The following is a 26,937-nucleotide window of genomic DNA, read 5'->3' as shown; positions in this document are numbered from 1 at the left end:
TATTTTTTGAAGATTTTTGCATCAATGTTTACATGGATATTGGCCTGAAATTTTCTTTCTTTAGTTGTGTCTCTGCCAGGTTTTGGTATCAGGATGATGTTGGTCTCATAAAATGAGTTAGGGAGGATTCTCTCTCTTTGTATTGTTTGGAATCGTTTCAGAAGGAATGGTACCAGCTCCTCTTTGTACCTCTGCTAGAATTTGGCTGTGAACCTGTCTGGACCTGGACTTTTTTTGGTTGGTAGGCTAATTAATTGCCACCTCAACTTCAGACTTGTTATTGGTCTCTTCAAGGATTCAACTTCTTTCTTAAATGCAAAAGTATTTTTTTAGGTGACTTTCAGGTTGAGAAAAAAAGCTATCTAGTAGCCCCACACATCTGTATTCTTATTACCTAATTTGTAGCATGTGACAGAGCAGACCAGGCAGTATTGAAGGTTAATCTCAGTATTACTGTGGCTTCAGTAATTCACCCGGTAGAGCTGGACCTTCCACTCATGTTTAATGCATCAGACAATCAGTTCCAGCCACAATAAAGTGGTACTTAGAATTATCTGAACAAAAAAAAAATTCTTTTTTTGAATTTTTTAAATTTAAAATTTTTTATTAAACTTTATGTTCTGCCATACTATGCAGAACATGCAGATTTGTTACATAGTTACACACGTGCCATGGTGGTTGTCTGCATCCATCACTCCATCATCTACATTAGGTATTTCTTCTAATGTTATCCCTCCTCTAGTCCCTCACCCCCTGACAGACCCCAGTGTGTGATGTTCCCCTCCCTGTGTCCATCTGTTCTCATTGTTCATCTCCAAATTATGAGTGAGAACCTGTGGTGGTTGGTTTTCTGTTCTTGTGTCAGTTTGCTGAGAATAATGGTTTCCAACTTTATCCATGTCCCTGCACAGGACATGATCTCATCCTTTTTTATGGCTGCATAGCATTCCATAGTGTATATGTGCCATATTTTCTTTATCCAGTCTATCATTGATGGGCAGTTGGGTTGGTTCCAAGTCTTTGCTATTGTGATCAGTGCCACAATAAAGATATGTGTGCATGTGTCTTTATAATAGAATGATTTATAATCCTTGGGTATATACCCAGTAATGGGATTGCTAGGTCAAATGGTGTTTCTAGTTCTAGATCTTTGAGGGATCGCCACATTGTCTTCCACAACGATTGAATTAACTTACACTCCACCAACAATATAAAAGTTTTCCCATTTCCCCACATCCTCTCCAGCATCTGTTGTCTCCTGACTTTTTAATGATCACCATTCTAATTGGCATGAGATGGTATCTCCAGGTGGTTTTGATTTGCATTTCTCTAATGACCAGTGATGATGAGCTTGTTTTCAAGTTTGTTGGCTGCATAAATGTCTCCTTTTGAGAAGTGGCTGTTAATATCCTCCACCCCCTTTTGGATGGGGTTGTTTTTTTCTCGTAAATTTGTTGAAATTCTTTGTAGATTCTGGATATTAGCCCTTTTTCAGATGGGTAGACTGCAGAAATTTTCTCCTATTCTTTAGGTTGCCTGTTTACTCTGATGATAGTTTCTTTTGCTGTGCAGAAGCTCGTAAGTTTATTTAGATCCCATTTGTCTATTTTGGCTTTTGTTGCCATTGCTTTTGGTGTTTTAGTCACGAAGTTCTTGCCCACACCCATGTCCTGAATGGTATTGCCTAGGTTTTCCTATAGGTCTTATGGTTTTAGGTCTTATGGTTTTAGGTCTTATGTTTAAATCTGTAATCCATCTGGAGTTAATTTTTGTATGAGATGGAAGGAAGGGGTCCAGTTTCAGCTTTCTGCATATGGCTAGCCAGTTTTCCCAACATCATTTATTAAGTACGGAATGCTTTCCCTGTTGCTTTTGTCAGGTTTGTCAAAAAGATCAGATGGTTGTAGATGTGTGCTGTTATTTCTGAGGCCTCTGTTCTGTTCCATTGGTCTGTATCTCTGTTTTGATACCAGAACCATGCTGTTTTGATTACTGTAGCCTTGTAGTATAGTTTGAAGTCAGGTAGGGTGATGCCTCCAGGTTTGTTTTTCTTTGTTTGTTTAGGATTGTCTTGGCTATGTGGGCTCTTTTTTGGTTTCATATGAAGTTTAAGGTGGTTTTATCCAATTCTGTGAAGAAGGTCAATGGTAGCTTGATGGGGATAGCATTGAATCTATAAATTACTTGGACGGTATGGCCATTTTCACAATATTGATTCTCCTAACCATGAGCATGGAATGTTTTTCCATCTGTTTGTGTATTCTCTTATTTCCTTGAGCAGTGGTTTGTAGTTCTCCTTGAAGAGGTCCTTCCCTGCCCTTGTTAGTTGTATTCCTATTTTATTCTCTTTGTAGCAATTGTGAATGGTGTATAGGAATGCCTGTGATTTTTGCACATTGATTTTTTATCCTGAGACTTTGCTGAAGTTGCTTATCAGCTTAAGGAGATTTTAGGCTGAGACGATGGGGTCTTCTAGATATACAATCATGTCATCTGCAAACAGAGACAATTTGACTTTCTCTTTTCAGAATTGAATACCCTTTATTTTGGCAAAAAGAATAATTTCTTCATGAGGGTGTGTTGTTGATTTTTAAAGGTCTTTTCATAAAGGTATAATATCAAACAGATCACTGATTCTTGGGTGGTTGTTTTTGTTGATGTTTTGTTGTTGTTGTTTGTTTTTAACTTTCAGAATATTTGGGGTCTGTTAAATCTCATATCTGACCAATCACACAGACAAAAACTCTCTAAGAAGGAAGAGGTAGTAAATCTTCAGCTTTCTGTTATGTGATTGCTTAATTGGTGTCAAGCCATGGGCTCCTGGCTCCCTTGTTTTTAGGTCAGACTCACACTGTACCCTCTGATCTCCTGGTATAGCCCTCTCTGGGAGCCTCTGAGCTCTCTCAGGCAGGAAAGCAAGTAACTGAAATCAACTCTGGAAGTTGTATCAGCTCGCCATCACCTGTTATTATCATGTAGACACAGCCTCTTGTAAAGGCTTTGTATCTGAGAAGTCCACCTCTAAAGTCACAGTGGCGATTAATAATGCCCACACCTAAATCAGAATTCCTAGTGCTGCTCTTGCTGGTAATATAAGATTCTTCCTGTTTCTTTCATAAATTAGTTGATAACTGTGTCTGCTTCTCTGTTGAGTGAAAGGATTTTAATTACACAATGCACAGGAGCACAAAGCTTCATCTCCTGGCCAGCAGACAATGGAGGCTTGTGATAAAAGCACATTAAACCTTCATTGAGGCTGTTTACACATTTGTAAGGGTGGTGTAGTCGTCTCTGATAGCAGGGACAATAAATCAAAACCTTAGGATGCTCTTTTCATTAGCCAACGATTTTATAGCCTGCGGTGGCTTTTAAACCATCCATGCATAAAATGGAGTGATATAATTTGTAATTACTGGAAATAACTAGTTTTTTTCTTCCCTTTTTTTTTTTTTTTTTTTTTTTTTTGAGACGGAGTCTTGCTGCAACACCCAGGCTGGAATACAGTGGTGAGATCTTGGCACACTGCAATCTCTGCCACCCAGGTTCAGGTGATTCTCCTGCCTCAGCCTCCCAAGTAGCTGGGATTACAGTTGCCGACCACCACACCTGCTAATTTTTGTATTTTTAGTAGAAATGGGGTTTCACCATGTTGGCCAGGCTGGTCTCAAACTTCTGACCTCAGGTGATCTGCCCACCTCGGCCTCCCAAAGTGCTGGGATTACAGGCGTGAGCCACTGCACCCAGCCAGTAAATAGTTTTAATTCCCCCAACAGATATTTACGGCTTTCATATGATTCTGAAGATCCATGTAGCACATTCATAGTCCCCTATTAGTGGGCAACACCCACTGCACACTGGGAAGTTCCATAGGCTTTTTCCTCAGGCCTTTAATGGGGATTCCACTATTCTAACTCAGAGTTATGGACACCCTAGTGACAGTGTTGATCCCTACCAGATGACAAAAAGAAAAGCTGCCTGGTTTCCTGGGAAAACAATAGGGTGGGAAAAAGAGATGGGTCAGTGCCTTCATCTCTGAGAAGACATGTGGAAGAGGATTCTCTGGGAAAATGAGAGAGGTCCGTGTTGTCACCTAGCTCTACCATGTTCTAGGCATGTTAACTTAGGCTGGTGATTTAATCTCTCTTAACCACAGTTTCCTCATCTGTATAGTGGGAGTCATAACATCTGCCTTGTTCAGAGGACTGATGAGACAGTGTTGATGATAGAACTGTGCACAGTTTCTGTTCAGGAAAAGGTGCTCAGCAGTTTAGACTCTTTCGTTTGTTCAGTCACCTGCAGCCTGTGCCAGAGGTCCATCTGATTTTTCCTTATCTCTTCCAGAAGAACTACGTGAAAGGAATTAAGGATGCTGTGGCCCATTTGAAGTCCCCAACTATATTTTCTTTTTGTTTTCTAGCAGGGAGTCACAATATGATTTTGCATTGCAGAGCCCCAGTTTGATCCCTAGGATGTGGACTTAATTTGAGCTAAGATCCAAATGTAACAATGTTAGAAAAAATATTGCAGAAGGAAAAATTTAAAAACTATATCTAGTTTGTAATGCTGAGTGATATTGCCTTGAGTGTCCAAAAGTTCCTGGAAATATTTGTGAAGTTCTTTCATTGAAAAAAATTGGCTTTTTAGATTTATTATACTTAAGTTCTGGGGTACATGTGCAGAATGTGCAGGTTTGTTACATAGCTATACACATGCCATGGTGGTTGGCTCATTCATCACCCCATCATCTACATTAGGTATTGCTGCTAATGCTATCCCTCTCCTAGTTCCCCATCCCTGACAGGCCCCAGTCTGTGATGTTCCTCTTGCTGCGTCCATGTCTTCTCATTGTTCAACTCCCACTTTTGAGTGAGAACATGTGGTGGTTGGCTTTCTGTTCCTGTGTTAGTTTGCTGAGAGTGATGGCTTCCACCGTCAACCATATCCCTGCAAAGGACATGAACTCATTCTTTTTTATGGCTGCATAGCATTCCATGATGTGTATGGGCTACATTTTCTTTATCCAGTCTATTATTGATGGACATTTGGGTTGGTTTCAGGTCTTTGCTATTGTGAACAGTGCTGCAGTAAAAATATGTGCGCATGTGTTTTTATAATAGAATAATTTATAATCCTTTGGGTATATACCTAGTAATGGGATTGCTGGGTCAAATGGTATTTGTAGTTCTAGATCCTTGAAGAATCACCACACTAATTTACACTCCCACCAACAATGTAAAAGCGTTCCTATTTTTCCACAGCCTCATCAGCATCTGTTGTCTCCTAACTTTTTAATGATCTCTTTTTAAAGACAGGCAGTCCTACAGTCTCAAGAGGGTGGTTGGCAGCACAAATTCCATTCATAGGTGGACATTGGGTAGTTAAATCTTTCTCCCTCTTCTAGCTCTTGCAGTGTCACCACCACATCAGGAAACAGCTGTTGGTTGCTTCATTTTCCATCAAATTCTTGTTGTGTTTAAGGCTGAGATAGCTTAAATTTGTGTGTGTTCTTTTTTTCAGAGTCACTAGTGATATATAGGCTACCCAAATTCTAGACATGACATGGTAAAATAGAACTTTCTTGTTTCTTTTATAAAAGAAATAAGATTAAGTCTGCTTTTAATCTCCCTTCTGTCACTGTTACACTATTATCATTATTATTATATTACTACATAAAACTTAATATATTAATAGTAATATTAAAATATAGCTTTATACAATAATGATAGTCATTAATATTAGTATATTGCACGTTATAATATCTCTATTTGCTTAGCACCCACCAAGTGCCAGGCTATATATTCACTGTTAAAATCTTCACAGCATCCAAGCAAGATGGAAATTATTTTCCCAGGATTACAAATAAAGAGTAAGGCCCAGAGAGATTTAGCAACTCTTTCAGCACCACATAGCTAGTAATTAGCAGAACTAAGATTCAAATACTATATGGTCTGACCCCAAAACTCAAGTAGTTTTTATCTTATCCTACTGCATCTCTTTCTCAAGCAGTGGACCATACTCTAGTAAAAGATGTGTTGTCTATGGAAAAAAATAGTCTGCAGCAGCTCATAACAGAGCTTAAAGAGTGGTTGCTATTTTAGTCTCTGCTAATGCTATAAATGTGCCAAATAAGTGTCACCTTCATGTGGGCAAATTTTAACTACCTCATGTACTACATTTACAAGGAGATGCTTAATTTACTACAGATTGTTTATGAGTGCTCTTGTGTGAGGTGAATCATTTAAGGCAGTTTATTTTTAGAGTTACACAAGGAGTGGATTAATAAAATACCTGCGCAAACAAGAATGTCATGCAAACTTAGCTTGAAACAGGAGGTAGAAATTGCCTACTAAGAATGCTGAGAATAGAATAAAGAACTCTGCCATTGTAGTGCAAACCAGTCAAATACCATAGATAAATAAATGAGCATGTATTCTAACACCCCACACATACACACATTATACACAAAAATAGTGGTGAGCTTAAACTGGACCATGACCTGAGCTGTTGTTTGCTGATCCCTGCAGTCCACCATCACATAGCAGTGCTTACTCTAAGTAATATCATGTGATATCAGTATAGACTTTAAAGGGAGTGGACAGAAATTCAGTTGTCTCAGTAGTTGCCATTTTTTTCCATATACATTTATTTCTGAAAAAAAGAAGAGCTATTAGAAGCATAAGACATTATTCAGTTAATGATAAAATATTAAGATAATTTCCACTAGGCTTGAAGTAAAGAACACGCAAATAATGCCTGGCACATATTCATTATTCAGTGATGTTTTGGAAATTCCAGCCAATGGAATAAGAAAGTAAAAAATGTGGACTACATATTGAAAAGAAGGAGAGCAAACTATTTTTTTATAAGGAGTATAAAACTCTACTTGGAATATCTAAGATAACTGAAAAACTTATAAAATTATAAAATTAACTATAAGGTAAACATTAAAAACAATTGCTTTGTTATATACCACCCATTGCACTTAGAAAATGTAATAGTAAAGAACAATAAGTCAGAAATTTAAAATGCCAAGGAGTAAATTAAGGAACATGTAAAATCTAAATGAAGGGACCACAACATTTTTCTAAAGGACATAAAATCATACCAAGAATAATGAAGTTGTAGTTGTTTCTAGATAAAAGATTCAATAATTTTAAAATGTGAATTTTCCTTATATATATTTATGAATTTAATGTAAACCACTCAAAATTTCTACAAATCTTTTGTGGAACTGGAAAGTGATTTTAAAAATCTGTGGGAAGATAAAATTTGAAGACAGAATTAAGCAAAATGCGAAAAAGAGGAACAGTGAGGGATACTTGCCTTTGCAAATATCACAATTTCTATAAGGTCATTATAATTAAAAGTGTTCTGTAGTTTTGAAAAATAAACAATAGATCAATGCTATGGAATATGAACTTCAAAAGTGAACTTATATAAGAAGAAATTTGTAATAATAATAAATTTGGAAACATAAACTGTTTCATAAAGTATCTTGAAACAATCATTTTATTCATTTGAAAACAAACATAAATTTTCATCCTTTCCTCACACCATACATAAAATAAATTCCAGATGGCCTAACAACCTAAATATATAAAAATGTCTTAAAGCATTAGAAAATATTTCACAAGCTCAGGCTAGGAAATATCTTTCATAGGACACCATACAATCCTGGACCCAAGAAGAAAAATACTAAGATATTTGATCTAAATGGGATGTGTGTGTTTATACATGATATATAATATACAACAATACATATTTTGGACAAAGTTTTAATATCCCCAATATAGAAAAGGCTCCTAAAATTCATTGAAATTAGAAAGTATAACTTTTTCCAAGAAAATGAACGAAATCTACATATATTTAGTGTTTACTTACATGGCAGGGGATGTTTAAAGTTATTTAATCCTTACAAAAATTTTACATATTTTTTCAACAGTACTAATCATTATAGAAAGGCATGTTAAAACAAAAATGTTCCTCTATCTGATTGATGAGTTTTTTTTTGTTTTGTTTTGTTTTTTTCCCCATTTATTTACTTTATTGCATTTTAGGTTTTAAAGACTTAGCGTATTAAGTGTTAGCAAGGTTTGGGGATAAAATTACTCTTAGAGGGAATAAGCACAGAACTTTTGGAGGACAATTTGACTGCTTGGTCACTCTTCAAAATGATTGTGGCTTTTGACCTAGCAATTCCACTTACAGAAAATTCTCCTGCAAAAATACTTGCCTATATGTATGAAAATATATGCATAAAGATAATTAGAGAAGTATTGTTTCTGACAGAAAGAAATGGAACAAAAATGTTGCAGTGCATTACTGTTACAAACCAAGAATAAGACAGAGAAATGTGATTATTGTTTGAAAAAAATTTCCCAAAATTTGGAAATAGACAAAAGGTGTTACTGGATATTCTTCCAATGGAGTATAGTTGTCTATGGTGACTCTTCATGAATGATCTGATTCCATAAAGTGGGTACAACTTTTACATTCTGTTAAGTCAGATATTTTATAACTGAAATGGTAGAAGTTTTAGAAAACAGATATTAATACAAATGATTCCTGTTTATAGAAATGCAAATGAATTATTCCATATAAATACAATTGACTTGGGCCCTATAGAAAAAGATAACCTCAAGCATAAAATTTAATTGCTCAATGGAATATTAAACAGTTTTACATTTATTAACAAATTATATTTCACAATCCTGATTTTATATGTGTGTGTGTGTGTGTGTGTGTATATATATATGTATATATATATATATATATACATATATATGTAACATTTGTTCTTCAAGTTGTCCTTTGAGCTTATTTAACCATTACTTAATATATTATTGACTCAATTACTTATGAATTTAAAACAATATTTGATGTGGTTATTTTATATTTGCATGACAGTCAGGGTTCTTTTGTGAAAATTATGGATCAGTACAGTACTAAAGTAGTTAACTTTTATGAGACAAGTTCTTTATTGCATGGTCTTTGCCATGGCTTTAACCATCTTTTCTTATTTAAAATCAAAATGAATTTTATTATGCCCTGGACAAGAATAGGATTCTATTTAGTGATACTGTTGAACTCTAGGTTGGGACAATGATGAGACTTATCTGTTATACATGAAAACAAGAAGCGTTTCCTGGAGTTTCTGTGTCATCTTATCTCAAGGTCCTTCAAAACAGATCTAAGATAAAATTTGTGCTAAAAGAGAAGGGGATTATAGACACCAAAACAATTGAGGCATTGGAGTAAACTTATTTTAAAAAAACAAAACCAAACCTTCCGCTTCTGTGAAAATTAGCATATTAAGAATGGTCATTAAAATTTTTTTTAAATTTTTAAAATACTTACCTTTTTCCCCTTTACCAAGGTAAAATGCATCATCAGTATTAACTTTCAACAAAACAGACTGGAACCCTGTTCCATCCATTTGGCCACATGTGGGTTCCCAACATTGGTTATTTATTGAGGTAGAAGTGAAGGCACAGTAGTATAGACATGCAGCCAATTCATTCTTCTTGCCACATAAGCAATGTCTCAGGGAGAGGAAAAAAATTAAGGTGCTTAAGGAGCGGGAAAAAAAAAAGAGAGAACTCAATCTGTACAGCTCAGAGAGGTACCACTTGCTTTTTCCCTTCATACAATCAGTTAATCACCCTATAAAATGCTGAAATCATCAGAGCCTGAGCTGAAACAGTGAGTTCAATTTTTTTCTCTCCTTTAAATGTCTCCTTTTCAGTTATATAGTATTTTATGAAAAATTGATGTCTTGGTAGTCAACATGATGAATGTTGGGACATGCAGGGAATAGTTTAAGGAGTTTGTTTTAACAGTCATGCATTTAAATTGTCCCATTATAGTGGACATGTTTCTACTGCCAACAAAAAATCAGTTCTTAAAGATCCAGTTTTCCTACATTTTTTTTTACTGCTTTCAATCATTTTGATAGCAATCCTGATGAATTCATGAATTAAAATTATTTCATCCAAATGTTAGATTTCAAGGTGGCAGTTCAGGGTCTCTTTTTCTTTTACTGCAGGAACTTAACATATAATACTAAAGACATTGAAAGTTTAAAAATATGATATATTCTGTAAGGAAAACCTTTAGGTATCTAGGTGCAGTGGGACATTTGCCTAAAAGCAATTAAGTTATGCAATGTATATCTGTATAAAAACCATTCCTGCAAGTCAATGTACTTTTGTTTAAGGCTAGTTCTTAGGTCAAGGTCCTAGCCTCAGAACCTGTTCCTAATAACTGCATGATAAGAATTTACTGAATCAATGAGCATACAGAAAACATCATGCATTATTTTATTCCATCAGTGGGAGAATAAAGATAAATTATCTTTTTATTTCCCTTTGCCATTCTTTGCCTACTTACCCCTAAATTATGAATTTACATAGCTGGATCTTAACAACCATTAAAGCCAATTTCTATGCTTTACAGATGGAGCATCTGAGGCTTGGACTTTTGAAGGGGCTTACCCATGTCCACACAGCAAGTTAATGGCATAACAGCCAGATGGAAATTCATGCCTTCCGGCTGTAAATCCAATGACACTCATTATGTCAGACTGTCTTTTGGGTTGGGTATGTTGCCATAACATCAGTAAAGGGTACAGGGAGACTCTGGCAACTTATTCAGGTCTTTTGCTTTTTTTCCTTGTGTAGGGAAAAGAGAAGTTCCTAAAAGACCTTTTGGTGTTTGTTTTTCTTTTAAGTTCCTGTATCTTTGGAAGCACTTCAGAGCTGGCAAACATCCCCTTAGTTGCCTGTCGTCAACTTTACCTATTTCATTCACACAAGCATAGTCATTTCTGAGCTTTCAACAAAGCAGTGCTACTGTCAACACAATCAGCCAGAGTCCAAGGTACTATTGTATGAATACATGTAAACATGGCTGAGATTTAGGAAAGCGTCCTTGCCAGCACTCTTCTTAAGGAGTTCTACAATTAGAGCAGGCTAACAAAAGCCTTGAGAGACATGGTGAAGGTTCTGGTAGGTCAGAGGTTGTCATGGAGGGGTTTTAATTTAGGAAATGAAATATCTGATTGACTATTTTGAAAAAGTAACTTTAGTAACTATGGCAGTGGCAAGTTAGCATGAAAGTAAGGCTGGATTCAGGGAAACAATCAGGAGGGAGGAGCTGTAATCCTAGGGGACTTTGCAGGTGATTTGAGGTCAGAGGTCATAGAAATGCAGAAAAGTGAAAGGACTTGAGATGTATTTTAAGGTAGAATAGTCAGGACTTGATAATTGACTGAATCTGATGGAGGGGAGGGTGAGAGATCAGGAGACCCAAAAATGATTCCCAGGTTTCTGGCTTGGGTGACTGGGTGGGTAGATGTACCATACATAAGAATGAGAAGTCTGGAGAAAGGACAGATTTGGAGGGGGATATGTTGAGTTTGAGTACCCTAGGGCACTCAAGTAGAAACGTCCTGTAGACAAAACAGATATACTATGCAGAACTTAGATTTGTGGAAAATTATTCAAACAAGTGTGGGCAATGTGCCCAGTCTGCAGCCCAGAGAATTGTTCCCACTCTAACCTCATATTCTAGTGCCCACCCCGAACCCTCACTCCCCTCCAGCTACACTGGCTTCATTTTGAGTCTCCAAATGCCAGGCACACTCCAGATTGGAGGCCTTGACAATTGCTGTTTTGCTGCTTGGAATGTTCTCCCCAAATCTGCACAGTCAACTTTATTATCTCCTTCAAGGCTTTGCTCAAATTTCTCCTCTCAATGTAGTCTAACCAAGATCACACTGTTTAAAATTGTAATCACAGTCCACCCCTCATCACCAACATATTACTGATCTTTCCTTTTTAGCTCTACTTACTCTTTATTTCATAGTCCTTATCATCTTGTATTAGATCATGTGTTTATGATATTTACTGCTTATTATGTCTCTCCCACCACAGGAAAGCAGGGTCCATATGTGTAAGGATCTTTGTCTATTCACTGGTGTATCCCAAGTGCCCAGAACAGTGCTTGGGACACAGTGAGTGCTCAATAAATATTTGTTGTCTACATTAATGTCTTCTTAGCACATAACTGCCCTATTTTATTGACTTACTGAAGCACTAGAATCTCCATATGGGAGCCCCTATTTCCATCACTTCCTCTACTGCATTAACCCAATGCAACAAATACTTGGAGTAGTGATTCTCAAATTTAGACATACTCACGAATCACCTGAGAATATTTATTTATTTTAGAAATAGATTCTTGTTCTGCCACCCAGGCTGGAGTGCAGTGGCAAAATTACAGCTCACTACAGCCTCATATTTCTGGGCTCAAGCAATCTTCCCGCTTTGGCCTTCTGGGTAGCCAGGATTATAGGCACACATCACCATGCCCAGCTAATTTTTTACACTTTTTGTAGAGACAAGGTCACACTATGTTGTCTAGGCTGGTATTGACCTCCTGGTCTCCAGTGATCCTCCTGTCTTGGCCTCCCAAAGTGCTGGGATTACAGGCTTCTCCTGGGCATCTTTTTAAAATGTAGATTAGGACCAATCAGTGAATGTGAAGCCAGTGATCCTGCATGTTTATCAAACTCCCGCTAATGCCAGTGCTAATATTCTGTGGACCACACATTGATAGCAAGAACTTAAAAGAACATCCAACTACTGGTTAATACCTGCTAAAAGTCACAGACATTTTTCTGCATATTAGAAGATTGTCATTTCTATGAAGAAAAACAAGATAGAACAACATGAATTAGGTAGCAATACATTAAGACAATTAAGTGGCAGAAGCCATGATGGGCACAATTGTCACTTGTGAGAATTGAGGAAAGGGGATGTCAAAATGGAAGTGGGGAGTACTCACCTATGATAATTGGTTGAGAGGCAATTGGTTAAGAAATGTTTAGTTACTATCAAAGAACAAAAGTGATGTATTGAATGTTCATTAAATAATATTTCAAACAAATTCAATAGCTGTTAAACACCAGGCACTTTGTGTATATTATCCTAATCTCCCCTTCAATTCAATCTGTAAAATTTATTATCTCCTTTTGATGAAGGAGAAGAATTAAACAGCTAGGAACTGTTATTGCGTCTGTTGAACAGCAGAGCTCCTTTTCTTTCTTCTACTACAGTATCATGCCTTTCAGAAGTGAATGACTCTGACTGTGGGGTTTTCTGTTCACCAGAAATCCTCCGGTTCCTCCAGCCTCTGAATAATTTGGAGTGAGCCTATCATGGTCTCTAGGAACAATAAACAATTGATGGATTGTTGCTTTATTCTTCACTTCTCATCTTTCCTCAGTTACGCTCTAACTCCCGTTTCATTTGGGGCTCCTATGTTGAGACATAAGCACATAATATCCATCTCTTGGGCACAAGTGATGATAGCATGCTCTGGACTTCCAGGTCTTATGCATAATGCATCATTTTATTTTACCCTCACACCAACCCTATATGATAGGTATTATTTTCATTCTTATTTAAAATACAAGTTATGTCTCAAAAGGTTAAGCAACTTGTTCAAGTACAATCAGTTTAAAAGTACTATAACCAGTACTCAAATCCAGGAAAATGTGACTCCAAAACTCAAACTCTTTTTATACATTGTGAGTTACTTACAGAAACATCTCCCCCATCTAAATACTTATTAATGTGAGAGCCTCCCTCAAATATGGCTAATATTGTATCTAAATTGAAGCATCAGGGAAGACCATGGACCAGGGACTCTCACACAGGCAAAAGCTCATTTACAAAAGTAAAGATCTCACTTGAACTGCAGCACATATGTGTTGAGTATCAACTGGAAAATAAGTCAAAAATAATGTTAATGCACCAATGTACATGGAATGATTAAATCCAAGAAATAAATAATACATCTTAAAACTATTCATAAGGAACTCTTAATTCTTTATTAAACTGAAGTCTATGAAGTCACATGTCATCTGTAAAAGTAAAGCAAAATATTTGCATGTTTGAATCAGTTCTCTGGCTACTATCTGGACTTTTATAGCTTGGCACTGAGCCACAAATTATTCATTGACAATTGCTTTCATGTAACCTTGTAACAGTGATAAAAATCGAGTCCGTGTTCCTCTGATCCAAAAGTTGCTTTGAGTTCTTGAACCAGACAACATTCAAGAGGCATGAAGACCAAGATTGTGATACATTTTATTATAAGGAAAGCATAGTGAGGTCACCAAGAAAGGCCTAGACTTGAAAGAGAAGAGCTGAATCAGGCCAAGAAATGAGGCACTATCTCTTAATACAGCTATCAATATTATTTTATTATTTAAGGTAACAGTTATGAAGTACTTATTTTGTACCAGAAATTGTGCTAACTGCTTTGCATATATCGTCTTGTTTAAACTTCAACACAAACCAACAAGATAGTTACTGTTATCCACACCCAGTTTACAGCTGAGAAACTGAGGCTTAGAAAGGATGAGCAACTCCTTTCAATACCGCTTAGCCAATGAGTGGTGAAACAAGATTTTGGACCCAAAGTCCATGCTTTTAATCACCGTATTTTGTCATTGTATTCTATATTTAATGTACTATTAGTTAATGTCCTATCACAGTTTAGACTGCATCTTTTATTATGAGGATTGTTACCCAAACTGAGATCCTTTTGACAGGAGGAGGAGGCATGATTAGGAATTTTGTTGGGCATTCACAAGGACTGTCCAAGACAAACAGGGATATATGGCAGTCCTATTTAATATCTTTCCAATCTACATCATGACATGATACATACGTAAGCAAAAATTACAAACACCAGTTTGTAATTGTACTTGGGTGTACAAGCTAGATTGTGTACCACAAACACCTGCAGGGTAGCCATTGTGATATATAGTGATGTGTTAATAGACCTCTAGGACACTAGAAGAAAATCTATTTTCCTGGCTTGAAAGGGACCAATCAATTGTATGGGTCCAAAGTGGTGCTTTGGGGCCACAGGGAGCAAGTTTGCACTGTGAAATTTCACAAAGGCAAGAACCTTTATGTCAATGACAAAAGGCTGGTACCTCTTTACAAAACCAGTTCCCAGTGCCCCTGGGCCAGCAGGAAAGCAGTTATACTAAACAGGTGAAAGACAGAGCTGCAGCCTGCGTCCAGGCTGAACTAGGATGTCAGAGCAGGTCTAGAGGCAAAAGATGAGTAGTTGAGACACTGTATCTGTCCATTCTCACACTGCTATAAATAACTGCCTGAGACTGAGAAATTTATAAAGGAAAGAGGTTTACTTGGCTCACAGTTCCACATGGCTGGAGAGGCCTCAGGAAACTTACAATCGTGGAGGCAGGGAAAGCAAACACATTCTTCTTCACGTGACAGCAGGAGAGAGAAGTGCCAAGCAAAAGGGGAAAAGTTTCTTATAAAACCATCAGATCCAATGAGAACTCAGTCACTAGCATGAGAACAGTATGAGGAAACTGCCCCCATTATTCAATTATCTTCACCTGGTTCTGCCCTTGACATATGTGGATTAGAATTCAAGGTGAGATTTGGGTGGGGACACAGAGCCAAACCATATCAGGCATAGAGGTTGGGCAGGAAGAAACAGGGTAAAATGAGGCTGCAGAGCTAAGCAGAGCTATCCTGAATGGTGGTTATGCAGGTTCCCTTCAGATATTGATCTTTTTATGACTTTATTAACTGAAAAAGATGAAATTTTAAAACCTTTGTACTCCAGTATTCTTTGAAATCATCATAAAAGGCATAGCATTTTATCTCTAGGAGTTGAAGATTTTACATTCATTCAAGAAATATTTCTTGAGAGCCCACTAAGTATTCCAGGGAGTCTTCCAGGAGCTGGGGATGAGTGGTGAACACAACAAATTCTCTGACCTCATTACTGAGTGTGTCTGAAGGCTTTTATGGAAATTGACACTTTTTAAGGTATATGAACAATGTTTTTCCAAGACATGAAAATTATATCCCCTCTTTAGCCCTCAGTTCCCTCAAGTGCAAAATAAGGGCACTGACCTGGATAGCTTTCCAGGGCTCTTCCAACTCTAAAATCTGGTGGCCCTGCTGTCACTTTGATCAGGTTAATGTGAAGGACAATGCCTTTCTTTATTCAACTTTTCCATTCTTAATGTTAAAAATATAAATTTATCTCAGCCGGGTGCAGTGGCTCATGCCTGTAATCCCAGCACTTTGGGAGGCCAAGGTGGGTGGATTACCTGAGGTCAGGTGTTCAAGTCCAGCCTGGCCAACATGGCAAAGCCCATCTCTACTAAAAATACAACAACAAAAAAAGCCAGGCGTGGTGGCGTGTCCCTATAGTCCCAGCTACTCAGGAGGCTGAGGCAGGACAATCACTTGAATCTGGGAGGTGGAGGTTGCAGTGAGCAGAGACCACACCATTGCACTCCAGCCTGGCCAAGAAGAGCAAAACTCTGTTTCTCTCTCTCTCTCTCTCTCTCTCTCTCTCTCTCTCTCTCTCTCTCTCTCTCTCCCTCCCCTCACACCCGAGAAGAAAGAGAGAATATCAAAACAGCACAATTCAATATTGTTATACACAGAATACAAATCAAATCAAAAGTTTAAACACACATATCAACTGAGGAGTTAGGCAAGAAGTGTAGTTATGCAGCCAACATGTAACAAACCCGTCCAGTGGCCTCCTCTGAAACCTACACCAGAAAGACTTATTCTTTCTGGAGAGTAGTCTTGGTCAGATAATTTTTCTTTGTGGGCCTTATGTGGACCAACATTTCAGAGAAACCATGCAGTGGCAGGGCACTATGGTTGAAGGTGAAATTGTATTTTCCTTCTTATTATTCTTGTTTCAGAAACACAGAAAAGGACTCTAAAGAGTACTGCTCCTTTCCAGAAGAAGAAGAAAATTTCACTATTTCAGGATCAGGACTGGTAACATTTGGAAAGCTAATATAGGGAAGGGAGAGAGAAAATGAACTTTAATATTCCCATCCTACATGTCAGCACTATGCCATGACTTACATGCATGACCTCTAAGCCTCACAAGAAGTTGACCTAGCCAGCATTATTGTCTTGTTTTAAGATAAAGAAACTAGGGATGGAAGAGGCCAAGTAATTGCACATTATTAAGTAGATGCTATTTGAGTCCAAAGCCACATTCTTTCCAGGCTCTCCTTTTTGGGATACCTTAACATGTTTAATCCAGTTCAGGGACTCCAAATTTGATTTTATATTCACAGTTTTAACCGTTGGGTGTTCACATGTAGCCTGGTAGCACTGTTATATCATCAACAACACATAGAAGTGCTCCTGATCGCTGCATAAATATGCAGCACAATGCCCAATACATACAGATGTTCAAATATGCTATTTTTCTCAAACCAGCATTCCTCAACCTTTCTGTCACCAGGGACCAGTTTCATGAAAGACAATGGAATGGTATGGGGTTCAGGGGCAGAGATGGTTTCGGGCTGAAAGTGTTCAACCTCGCAGATCATCAGGCATTAGATTCTCATAAGAATCATGCAGCCTAGATCCCACACATATGTAGTTCATGATAGGGTTCATGTTCCTATGCTGCCACTGATCTGATAGGAACCAAGTTCAAATGATAATGCTCATGCACCTGCCACTCACCTCCTGCTCTTAGGTGATCCTAACAGGCCACCAATCAGTACTGGTCTGTAGTCCAGGGGTTGCAGATGGCCTTTAATGGTTATAGCCTATGTTTTCCCAACTAGGCTAATTAATATTATTGAAGATTGATTTGTTTTGAGATCAGACAAGCTGCTAAGCCAAATAAATAAGAAAGCAGTTGATTTCACATCAGCATGTTCATGAAGAATGAACAGTCTGTGGATTCAGAAAGTATATATGTACTGAATGTTAATTTGGACACTTAATAGCAACATGACCTTTGGCAAATCACTCCAACTGAGTGTTTTATTCACTGTCAAACAGGTAAATAATATATTGCTGGATATTTTGCTTAACTTTTATGTTCGGGGGTACATGTGAAGGTTTGTTATATAGGTAACCTCATGTCATGGGGGTTTGTTTTACAGATTGTTTAATCACCCAGGTGTTAAGCCTAGTACCCAATAGTTATCCTTTCTGCTCTTCTTCCTCCTCCTACCCTCTACCCTCAAGTACACCCCAGTGTCTACTGTTACCTTCTTTGTGTTTATGAGTTCTCATCATTAAATTCCCTTTTACAAGTGAGAATGTGGTAGTATTTGGTTTTCTCTTCCTGTGTTACTTTGCTAAGGATAATAGCATCCAGCTCCATCCATATTCTCACAGAAAATATGATCTTGTTTTTTCATGGCTGTGTAGTATTCCATGGTGTCTATGTACCACATTTTCTTTTATCCAATCTTTCTTTGAGGGCATTTAGGTTAATTCACATGCCTTTGCTCTTGTGAATGATTGCTACATATTTTTGAAGATTAAATAAAAATATACAAATTAAATATTGAAATGAAAATATACAAAAACCCTAGTAGTGCCTGGCACATAGTAAGTACTCAATATTGTTATTAATTTAAGCTAAGACATACTTCAGTTATAAAATTTTATTGAAAAGGAACAACAGTGATACTTTCAATGCACATACCAAAAGTCTACTTTTGTTTTTCTTTGCTCTACAGCTATATTTTTATGATTAAAATGTGCTAATAAACGTATAATGGGATAAGACCCATTTGATGGCAGACAGAGTCAAACTGATGGCCTCCAGGAGTTCACATAATCTAGCCTCTCCTATCTCTCTGAACTTATTTCACACCAGTGCCCTTTCATTTACTATTCTTGGGCATTTTCAGTATTTTGCCAAATTCTCTGATCCTTGGATCTTTGCATCAGTGTACCCTCTTTCCCAAAATCTTCACAAAGCCGGTGCTTTCTTATTATTTGGGTCTCAGAGCAGATGTTATCTCTCTAGAAAAGCCTCCCTGACTATGCATCTTAGGTCCTGGCCCCACCTCTATCCATTACCATCTACCTTACCAATTTTATTCACAACACTTACCATTATCTGAAATTACTTTATATATGCATTTAGTTTCTTGTTTATCATCTATTTTCACCCAGTAAAATGTTAGATATATGACGTAGACATCTTATTTCTACCTTGGTATCCTCAGAGCCTACAACAGTGTCTGGCACATAACAGGCTTTTAAATTTTTGTTGACTAAATAAACAAATTTTAATTTTGTTTTTCACACTTTCTTGAATTGTTTTAGTCTAGAAGGAAATCTATAAATATTTTTGTTCACTTAATTTGATTTTTTCCACTTTTGAATCCCCCCGTCATTCAATAATTCATCAACATCCTGGAGTAAATTTAAATTTGGATTGATTTCTACATTTAAAATCTTGATTTAGTATTTTTAGTAGAAGAATTCAATGAAAGTAGGAAGCCATTAATTGTGCAACTTCTCAGCATCTGATGCATGCATATGGTGTGGCTTCGCAGGGCTTCTGGGCAGGGCATTAAATTATGTGACAATAACAGAATACCAATAACACACCTGAGGCCGCATCAGACAGGATGATCGGTTTGTGTGTGGTTAGTGCTGTTGCTCCCTCAAGGGAAAGCAGCCTTTAGCTTTGTGAAGGCCAATGTGGATCTCTGACAGAAAGCTGCAGTCAGACACAATCACATTTTAAGAAAAATAAACTCTATGATGATTCTGGCTAACCTCAAACTGTAATGCAGCTGAAAATGAACAGAGGTTGGGTGTTCAATTTCAGGCCCAGAGAGCTTCCGCAGCACTGGCTATTACATGTGTCATATTTCAGTCCCTTTGGTTCACTTCACTTGGCAGGATTTGTTCAAGGAAAGTCTGGAGTGATTTATCCTGCTCACTAATGAGCTCTTCTTCCAGCAGAGTAGTTCCTCCCAAGCTGGGGTCCAAGTCATTAGCTGAAGGATCTGGAGGACTGCTCAGAGCTTAGGAGACTGAATTGGAAGAAGAAATTTGGGTTTCCAAATCAACCAATTGTACAGAGTCACACAGTCACTCTGAATCTCATAAACTTTGATACACCAATTGAAAAAGTATTTCTTAAATTTTAAAAGGTTTATCCATGGTGAGCATGCAAATTTTACTGTCTTATACAGTCTTGGAGATTGGAAAATAGATTTAAAAACCAATCCCACCTCCACAAAAGCATATTCTCAAAGGATAACCACTATTATAAGTTTTCTTGGCATCCCTCTAAAGATTTTCTAGATCTATCTATCTATAGAGAGAGGCAGGGCATTAAATTATTATATATATATTCCATGTATATATATTCCATATATATATATACACACACCTAGGAAAAATATATTTTTTCTATATAAATACATATATTCTATATATTATTTATATACTATATAAATATGTTATATATCATATATATAAATATATACCTTAAAAAAGTAGCCCCTCCTATATTTATTATATATGTATAATATATATAGCCCCTCCTATATTTTACATAGGAGGGGCTATATATATAGTTTCTAGGGGTGTGGGTGTGTGTGTGTGTGTGTGTGTATATATATATATATATATATATGTTCATGCATAGGTAAATAGATTGATGGATAGTGATGGGACCAAGAACAGAATATGAGCATGGCATTCTGCAGTGATGGCCCTAATTCTTCACTCCTTCCTGTAACTTTGCAGTGCTCTCCTGCCATGGGTAGTTGACCTGCTCTATCATTTGACACTGGGCTCAGCCATGTCACTTGCTTTGGCTAATGTGATGTTAGCAGATTTGAAAGAGCAGTGGTTTAAAATAGGGTGTGCATTGGGGCTGCTCTCTCAAACCTCTACCACCATATTAAGAATTTGTCTGGGCCCACCTGCTGGGGCATATGAGATACATGGAGCAGAGCTGAGTGAGCCCAGTCATGCCAGTCCCCACCAGCCTGGATCAGCCAACAGCCCGCCAACAACCTTCACATATATGAGTTAAACAAAGATCAACAAAGACTACTAGCTACTCTCCCCACATTTGACCCCAGATGCTTGGGGAATGAACACATTGTTGTGTGGCCACTGAGGTTGGTAATTATTTGTTGAGCAACATTATCATGACAGTAGGTAACTAATATGTATATCTTAGAGCTTTTTCCATATTGGCATAAAAAGACCTACCTTTTTGTTTTCACTAACTGCAAAATATTCCATTCTGTGTAAGTACTCTAAGTACTCTGATTTAGTTAATTCATCCTCTATTGACAGGCATTTAGGTTGTTTCCAAGTTTTTGCTAGCCAAATAACACTGCCAAGCACATACCCCAGATAGATATCTTTGTAGACTTGGCACATTGATCTAAAGGATTAATATCTAGAGGTAGAGATGCTAGATCAAGAGATTCATATTTCAAATTTTGCTAACTATTGTCATAAAAACTTGCTTCTAAATTGTCTGCGCGGGTCATCATATTTTAAGGATGAGAAAGGCTTTTAGCCTCTTCTAAAAATAATGTGTCTTTTTGAAAGAATGTTACAGGAATTTGATATTAACTTCTAAATTTTATTAACGTTATAATGTTTTTTGTCTTCAAAGTATACAAAATGTTGACTAGTGTCATCACTATTTGTGTTTTGATATACAGAGCCTTTTCTTTCTTTCTTCACTTATTTCTAATACAAGAAGTTATATCCTCAAGGTCAGGCTTCATTAGCTCTGAAGTTCTGGATTGGGAAATTCCCATAAAGGACTGGAAGTGCAGGGGTTCAGTTCTAAGACTTGGTGATAGCCTGAAGCCTCAGGGGAGCTGATGGCAGAACTCAGTAGCCACCAGACTATCTCTCCCTTCATAAGATTCTCATTTCTTTGATGTTAGATAATGAAAAGAATGAAGGCTTTGGGGTTCACCAGAATTTAGTTTGATCAGAGTGTTGCCTTTCATGTACTGTATAGGCTTAGGTATGTTATAGAAATTCATGGGCCTCAGTTTTCTCACCTGTGCAAGAAGATAGCGATATTTATTGTTTTGTGAAATCTAGACTTCTCATATCTGTTACTCCTTGCAAACAAACAAAATCATGAAGCAGCCACTGGGACAACTCACTTCCAGGAATGAGGAAGCACATTTAAGTGAAAAGAGCACCACAAACCTGTATTTAAAGGCTCACAGTGAGTCTTCCTGACTGATCTTCCTGAGTGACTTTGTGTGTGGTCAGTTCATCTCTCTGCATTTCGTTTCCTCCATTATGAATGGGGATATGAAATCAATCTTGCAGGGCTGGAGGGAAGACTGGGGTACTGTGTGTGAAGCACCTAGCACAAGGTTTGACACACAGCGGACTCTCAATAGTGGTACTTAGTACTTTTGTTTGTGTGGTTCTCCTGACCACAAATGAGTGATTGCCATTTTACCTCACTCTCCCCCAGCCCCTACAATATTTAATGCAATTTGGGGAGCATATTCTTTCTCCACATGTTCACATTTCTGGAAATTGTCTGTGACTTAAAATTGATGATATCTGGCTGGGCATGGTGGCTCACACCTGTAATCCCAGCACTTGGGGAGGCCAAGGCGGGTAGATCATCTGAGTTCAGGAGTTTGAGACCAGCCTGCAACATGGTAAAATCTCATCCCTCCTAAAAATACAAAACTTAGTTGGGCATGGTGGCAGGAACCTGTACTCCTAGCTACTCAGGAGGCTGAGGCAGAAGAACTGCTTGAACCCAGGAGGCAGAGGTTGCATTGAGCCAAGATAGCACCATTGCACTCCAGCCTGGGTAGCAAAAGCAAAACTCCATCTCAAAATAAAAAACCAAATTGATGATATCCTATAATTGTGAAACAGCTAGGCCACGTTCATAATGTAATTATCATTGCCTGTGCATGCAAAAACTTGGTGGCATGACTGGCAACTGGAACATTTCCATGTTTCACCTTAAAGACTATTTAAAGACCACTTGAGGAAGGTCTAAAATTTCTGCCTATTGTCTGAAAACTTGATATTTCCACTTCTGCTCTTTTGATGACCATCAGTTAAGAGCCTAACAGGTGAAGGAATCTGGGCCGAGACCCAGCAATATAAAGCCCTTGAGGGTCTTAAATATCACCAGGGAAATAGGGCACAGATTTAAAATGTAATTAACTCTATGAAGCAGTCTGTGGCTGGTGCCAAGCACTAGTGCAGACACTATATAAATGCTTCAGGGGGCAAAGACAAGAGAAGTGGCTGGGAGGGTGAAGTTCAGAGACAGTCTCACAAAAGAGAAAAAAATATCATGAGGTTTTGAAATGCCAATTGGACTTCTGGGAAAGGGCAATCTTTCTGGGATAGAGGATGGTTGGAACAATGGAGCAGTGGGAAAAATACCTGAAGAGTATAAGAAAATAGAAGCACCCTCTTTAGATTGATGCATCAGGTTCACCAGGTGAAGGGAATAGGGTGGAAAATAAAGTGAGAGAGTTAGGTACAGGCTAGACTATGATGTTAAAGTCGCCTTGGAGGTGCGTCCCTACTTTTAATTCATAAGTTAATGATGTGAATGCTTGTGCATGATTGCCCTTTAGGCCATTGAGAACAGGAAGGAAATTTCTTCTTCATGGATGATTTGATCCGATTGTTCAGAACTAGAAGAGGTCTCAAAAGACAATTTGTCCTGCCATCTGACTATTATTGGAAACAATGGCATAATTATCAACCACTCAGAAATGGAGAGCATTATTTTTGGCAGATGTCTTTTAAATGTAATTGGTTCAATTTGATAACCCCAGGAAGCTAGTCGATTTATTTGGCTACTAAGAAGCTTTATTGAGACATTTCTATGGCCACACTGGGCAATTGGTAACACCTGCTTTGAGGATCACACAAGCCCGAATTATCCTGGCCATATGGTATACAACTTTTAAGACATAAGCAATTATTTGTTTATGGAGTAAATCCAGGCAATTTCTTAAGACAAGCCTGCCTAATGCTGAGAAAGTGAGCCCATCCAACTGAAAGTTGCACCTCATTAAAGTCTTCCAGTGTTCCTCAAGGATGAGACTGAACTTTGCAGCACAACCTGAGACTGTGACCAAGCCACTGAAAGTTGCAACCTGCTCCCCTTCCCTCCATGATCCTGCACTCTCTAGACCCCTTTACCTGCTGTACTTTTGGTTTTATTACACAGAATTTGTCACCTTTTGTTATATGTGTATTTACTAATTTTATTCTTCATTATTTTCTTACCTAGCTGGAATGTATGTTTTACAAGGGCAAGAGTTTTAGTCTTCTCTGTGAATTGATGTATCATGGGAGTCTAGAACAGTGCCTGAAGTTTACAAACTTCAAATATTTGAGGAACTGTCACTTGGATAAGTGTTTTCATCAACAGGAAGCCTGGAATATTATGGAGAAGATTATTATATACTCCTGGGATAAGTTCCATATCTGATTCTGTGGCTTCGCTTTTTCTTTATTATAGGAATCTATGACTTTATACTATGAAAAAGGAGAAAAAATAAAGTTAAAATATTCTTAGTATTGATTGAGATATAACATGTGTAGCAACATGTCACAGACATGTCTAATGCCAAGTCAGGTCTTTTAACTTAATAGCCTGGATGGAATTCTGGTTTAGAAAAGCTGCCAGAAATGGACATAAGCATATTCTTATGTCTCTGATTTACAAAAATTACTTTCTATTGCTATGAACCCCTGGAGTTTGGGATTGGGACTATATATTCTGCCAAAGTAATCAAATTGGCTACATCAATTCATTTGCTGGATTTCAGCTTTTACAAGTAGTTTCTAACCCTCCATCACCCATCCTCGTTAATTAAACTGAGCCCACTATATGCTTCTCTCAAACCCTTCAAGAAAACTATCAAGTCATGTTGCAATCTTTTAGCACCATGATACTTCAAAGATAGGTCTGGGAAAGAAAGAAAGTTAAGTGAGAAACACTTAAATAAAGACAAGATTTTCCAGTGTTATCTTCTGAAAGTGAATGGCATATATTTCTGTGAGAGTTGCATTATATTTTGTTATTCAGATTCTGAATTTAAATTCCAATGCTCATTTTCAGCATTTTCTCCATAAGGGAAAGCATTCTGTATATCTTTTGTCTGATGTGGCTTTTAATATATTGTATGTGGTTAGTAATATGGTAAGCGGAAATCTGAGGGTGCCTCCTTTTATTTCATTGGTGGATTGCTAGGTCGGAAATGAAAAGGCAGGGAGCATGCTACCTACTTATCCACTAACTTAGGTTTTTTGAAAAACTCCTTGAATCTCACAAAAATCTCCCAGTTTATATCAGTTTTGCCAAATATAATCTGGCAAATGCTTTGCTATACTGAGCAAGTTGTAGCCCAGAAATAAGGGACATCTAGCACCTTGAAACCCAGCTAATATTAGTAAAGCAATTAGTACTTTTTATTAAACTTTTATTGAAATTTGTTGTTTAAAAAGTGCGCAGATCCCAAGCATGCAGCTCAGTAAATTTCCACAACCTGAACACACCTGTGTAACAACACCCAGATCAAGCAGCAGAACATGTCAGCAGTTCAGAAGCCCTCCTTGTAATCCCCTCCAATCACTGCCCACACTCCAAGGTGAGCCACTATCTTCACCAATACCAGTATGGATTAGTTCTTCCTTCTTTTTTGTTCTTTATGTAAATACAATTGTACCTTATGTACTCATTTGTGTTTGGCTTCTTTTGACTTTTCTTGTATCTGTGAGACATATATTTTGCATTGGCTTTATAAGGTTAAAGGTCACTTATTCTCATCACTGTACAGTATTCCATTGTGTGGATATACCAAAATTTACTTGTCTTTTCAACACTCAATGGGCATTTGGACAGTTTCTGGTGAGGGACTATTGCACTAGATAATGCTGCCATGTACATTCTAGTGCATGGAATTATGGTATAAACATGTAGGAAATTCTATTAGTTATATACTTAGGAGTAGATTTCAGGTTCCAACACCTTTCTGTAAGTGAAGGGATTGTTCTCCCAAAAGGAAAACATACAAATATGCATAGATAGGTAAAGAATGTGTCATGGCAATAGAATCCAGTAATAGTCATAAGCTCTTGATGATTTCATAAGAGGACTACAAGGTTTTCATAAGCTCCCCTGTTTGGTGGTATGAAGAATACAAATAACTTCTCTCTCCCACAGAGAGATGGGGGAGGGCAAATATTCCCATCACTAAAAATGCCACAGAGAACTTTACTTTCCAAAATTAAAGCATCTAAGTGTTAAGTTAGACTACTGCTTCTCATTCCAGGAAATTATCCTATTTGTATCTGCCTTTCTAGCAGGCACCAAGGAGCGAAGGGAACCATAATGAAAATTCATGCTTGCAAATCACCCTCCATCTGTAAAATACTTTATGGATATTAACTAATTAATCCTTCACTTCTCTCCTCCTGTTGCTCCACCTTTTCTCCCCACCATGAAGCAGGTGGCATCTCCATATTGTCACTCATTTGCAAAAAGATAAACACCAGAACAGGTTATGCCATATCATTTATGAGGTCCAGGAGTGTAAAATAAATAATTCGCTGCCTGGGGCCTTCAGGAAATAAAATTACCATATACTTTGAGCCTGGAGGTCTAAATTGCACAAATAAAGCCTCTGAAGAATTTTTGTCATATATGACAGGAAAGATGGATTCGTTGTTGGATTTATTTACTAAACTGTCACAGTGGTTGCTCATGAATATCAATGATGTGATAGCTCCTGGGGAAGCTGTGGAAGAACCTTAAGAGGGAAAAATTGCTAAATGTTTCTGAACGTGGGACTGAGAAAAGTGATTAAAGTGGTTACTCTCAGTTCCCCTCATTCCACCACAATCCAAACAGAAAATTTGAAAATTGCTTAGAAAAGTATGCATATGTGAAATGACACTTAAATTTGTAAGTATAGAGAAAAAGTGATGTCTGTTCCTTCATGTATTTGTGATTAGAAATGGGCATCTGATTATGAATCTCTTCTGATTTTTTGAAAATAATCAGATTTCATGTAAGTTCTGGTTG

The 26,937-nt window shown here is 37.5% G+C and overlaps 1 protein-coding gene and 1 long non-coding RNA gene across 6 annotated transcripts in view; both read left to right on the top strand.

Annotated features, from left to right (window-relative positions):
• LOC116539304 (schwannomin-interacting protein 1) overlaps positions 1–26,937 on the top strand; it is a 785,902-nt gene that overhangs the window by 304,854 nt on the left and 454,111 nt on the right. The gene's annotated exons all lie outside the window — the stretch shown is intronic.
• LOC116539350 lies at positions 14,237–17,607 on the top strand. The gene is made up of 3 exons (XR_004264012.1): positions 14,237–14,925; positions 15,324–15,332; positions 16,468–17,607. It is a non-coding gene; the product is annotated as an uncharacterized LOC116539350 (long non-coding RNA).

The sequence above is a fragment of the Sapajus apella genome, unplaced genomic scaffold (genome assembly GCF_009761245.1).
Source record: "Sapajus apella isolate SASKATOON/1434 unplaced genomic scaffold, GSC_monkey_1.0 scaffold4, whole genome shotgun sequence".
NCBI classification, from domain to species: domain Eukaryota; kingdom Metazoa; phylum Chordata; class Mammalia; order Primates; family Cebidae; genus Sapajus; species Sapajus apella.
This window is presented reverse-complemented; position numbering and strand designations above follow the sequence as displayed.